The sequence below is a fragment of the Equus przewalskii genome, chromosome 9 (genome assembly GCF_037783145.1).
Source record: "Equus przewalskii isolate Varuska chromosome 9, EquPr2, whole genome shotgun sequence".
In the NCBI taxonomy this organism is placed as follows: Eukaryota; Metazoa; Chordata; class Mammalia; order Perissodactyla; family Equidae; genus Equus; species Equus przewalskii.
Window position 1 is genome coordinate 55,553,489 of NC_091839.1, and position 3,748 is coordinate 55,557,236.

A 3,748-nucleotide genomic window follows, 5' to 3' on the forward strand; every position below is an offset into this window, starting at 1 on the left:
TTCCCAGAACACCTAAGCATGTGCCCACTTGTAGGTATTTGCTCTTGGGCTTCTCTCTGATAGGAACACACTTTCCCAGCTATTCCCACTCAGGATTCTGCTCACTCCCTCAGAGAAACCCTCTCTGGCCACCTTTCTGAGGCAGTACCCCCTGTCCCATAGCTCTATCCCTATACAGGCTTGTTGTCCTTAATAAGAATCTGACATCCTTCTGGTTGGTTGTCTATCTGTCTGTCTTTCTGTCTATCTCCCACACTAGAATATAAACTCCAGGAGAACCAGGACTTTAATTTTGGTTCACTATGATCCTCTGCACAACATATAGCAGGCAGTCAATAAATATTTTTTGAATAAATAAATAAGCAAAGGAACAGTAAAGGACTGTATATAGAAATGCTCTCAGAGAACATCAAATATTTAAGTCCACAATGATGAAATTTGAAATCCAGCTTAAAAATATAAGATTTTTACAAAGACTAGTTGAAATTTCTGTCACTTACGATGAAATGACTTTGTCTTTGCCCATCTCAGTCTTACTGCATAGCAAACAGCCATTAATTATAAATACCCTGAATTATCCATGAGTAATTATAAGTATATCAATGTCAAATATTTCAGATGTAAAATCATTTCCATTGGTTTACCACAAATGGTTTGCAGGCAACTTGAAGTGCTATTTGAGGTCCACCAATTCCCCATTATGTAAACTAAAGAAACATGGCAAACAGTTTAATCTCTGTCCATATGACCTCCCTCCTGGGTCACTGCTCTAACAATAAATAGACTCACTTGAGCAATGAAGTTGTAAGGGTTTTAAATTATATCCTTGTTTAGCTTAATGATGTTATAAATATTTTCTTCTGTTGTTTTTAAGGATATTTACACACGAATTACATGTAGAGACTCCGTTCTTACTATCTGTGTTTCTCGTTCTCCTTGAGGCAGTGTTCTACCCGTATATAATCCTTAAAGATATAAACCAATGACAGGAACATCCCAAATCAAAATATGATCTTCCTATCCTTTCTTATTTTCACTTTTCAAATAAGCGTATTATGTTGCAACCTCTGAGAAAGTGGGTCTGAATTATAATAGCATTTTGGGGCAAAAATAGGCTGAGTTCTCTGCATCAATATTCTATGCAGAAGATAAAAGATTAATAACATTTACAGATGCTTAAGGAAAGAAAATGTGGTCCTGTGATCTCACAGCCAGAAAGTATAAAGGATGCAGACAAACAGCTTTCAACAGGCAAGAACTCAAGGACTATGTCTCCCATGAGCCCTTTTTGAGGACACTATTAGAGATGAACTATAGCCAACTAAAGGATGACCAGGAAACTATGACAGTGGCACAGAAAGCAAACATTTCATATGCTTAACTGGTACAAAATAAATAGAATGCAAATGTTTTGACAAAATAGAAATAATATAGAAAATTGTAAGAGGACAAAAAGCAAAAGAAGGAAAATTGTTATAAAGGTAATCAGTGGAAAAGAAAAATACAAACTTTCCTGAAAAACTGTACCTACATACATAAAGCAAAGAAGATAAACTATATAGTCAAATTTTTTTAATTGTAGAAAATAAAAAGCACAAAACAGTATGCTAGAGTTAAGGTCAAATTTATTTGTCGTGATGGTAACTATATATGGGCTTAACACACCTATTGTATTAGTTAAGGTCTAAGCTGCTACATAAAAAAAAACCCAAACTAGAGTGGATTCAATAAAGTAAGATTTTCTCTTTCTTGTAAAACTTTCCAGGATTTCAGGGAAACTCTATTCCATAAGGCTGTCCAGGGACTCAGGTTCTGTCTCTCTTGCATCCTGAACATTTGTAATATGTTGTTCTCACCAGCATTACCTATGCTGGCTCATCAGTCCCATAACGCCAAGACAGGGAACAAAGGAAGACCAGAGCCAAAAGCTTCCTCTTTTAAAACAAAGTTACACAATTTCCTTCCGCTCATATATTTAGTCACGTGGCCAAGTTTAACTGCAAAGGAGACTTCTGTAAAGTAGTGCTGGAATTCCATTCTGGCATTTCTTAGAAAATTTATGTTTTTCTGAATCCCAGTCCCAAGAAAACTTGTCAAGAAATTAGGGAAAAAAAGAGGGAAATGCAAAATTTTCTTACAATAAAAATAGAGAGATTACTGATTTGAAAGGACCCACTGACATCAAGTTGAAAGCAAGAACAAGAAATGCCAACTTGTGGAGTTAAAGGTAGACATTTCCAGAGAACCAAGACAGAAGCACATAGGAGAGAAGTGGTTACGGTCTAATCAGTCAGTCTTGTTTTTTGCTTTTGCTGTGTTATGGAGAGGCGAGAGCTAGAGGGAGAGAGACAGAGGCAAGAGACAGAGTCAGAGCATTCTGGATATCTACAGATCATTCCTCTAAGTCTTCACATGGGTAATAATTAGCACATGCATGTGAGGAAATTATTTGAAGCTGGAGAAAGAATCACCTGAAGGATTGGAGGGAACAATCCTTGAAGCTCACATAAGACCAGGAATAGTTTCTGTTCCTGTTATCCAGAGTGGAAAACATCATAATTCAAGGGCCATCAAGTAGAGTACTCAGAAGTCTATTGCCTTAGTATTGGAAAAAAATTAGCCCTAACATAAATGCTGCTCTGTCCCTGCCTAACAAAGCTTCAAAGCAAGATCCCAAAAAATGTACACACTGTTTCCAGGTAACTTAACTGAGTTCCAGAAGAAAGCTTAAGAATATCTATACAAACACAAAAGTATCAAGCACATAACGAACTAAAATTCACAATGTCTAACACCCAATCGATAATCACCAGGCATACAAAAAAGCAGGAAAATAGATTCATAATGAGGACAAAAATAAATCAAGTGAAATTGATGCAGAAATGATACACATAGTAAAATCAGTAGACAAAGACGTTAAAGCAGTTCTTACAAATTATTCATTTTGTCCAGGAAGCTAGAGAAAAGATTGAGAATATTAAGTAGAAACATGAAAGAGACCAAATCAAAATCCTAAAATTAGAAAATATATTTCTGAGATGAAAAATATACTGGATGAGATTAACAGCAGATTAGACACCACAGAGAGTAAAGATTAGTGAACTTGACGATATAACAGTAGAAATTGTCCAAAATGAAACACAAAGAGAAAAACTCTCAAAAAAATAAAAGTAACAGAGCACCAGCCAAATATACATATAATTGGGATCTCAGATGGAGATAACAAGAGGTTAGGAAAAGAATTTGAATAAATAATGGCTGAACATTTCAAAATTTGATTAAACTATGAAGCCACAGATCCAAGAATCCTCACATGCAAGAAACATGAATAAAGTCACAAAGGACATCATAATCAAATTGCTAAAAATCTGTGATAAAGATCTTAAAAGCAGTCAGAGAAAAAAAGATAAGTAGTCTTCTTGTGAAAAACAATGCAAGCCAGAAGATAGCAGAGCAACATCTTTAAAGTACTGAAAGGAGAAAAAAGACAGTCTAGAATTCTAAACCCAGCGAAATGTTTTCAAGAACAAATGTGAAAAAAAGACTTTTTCAGGCATACAAAAGCAGAAATAATTAATCACCAGCAGACGTATAATACGAGAAACGTTAAAAGAGAATCACAAAGATGGAAGGAAAAATGATTAAAGATGGGAATCGAAGTCTACCCAAAAGAAGGGTGAATATTGGAAATGATATCCACGTGGCTAAACATAAAAGACTTGTTCATTACTTAAATCTCTTTGAAAAA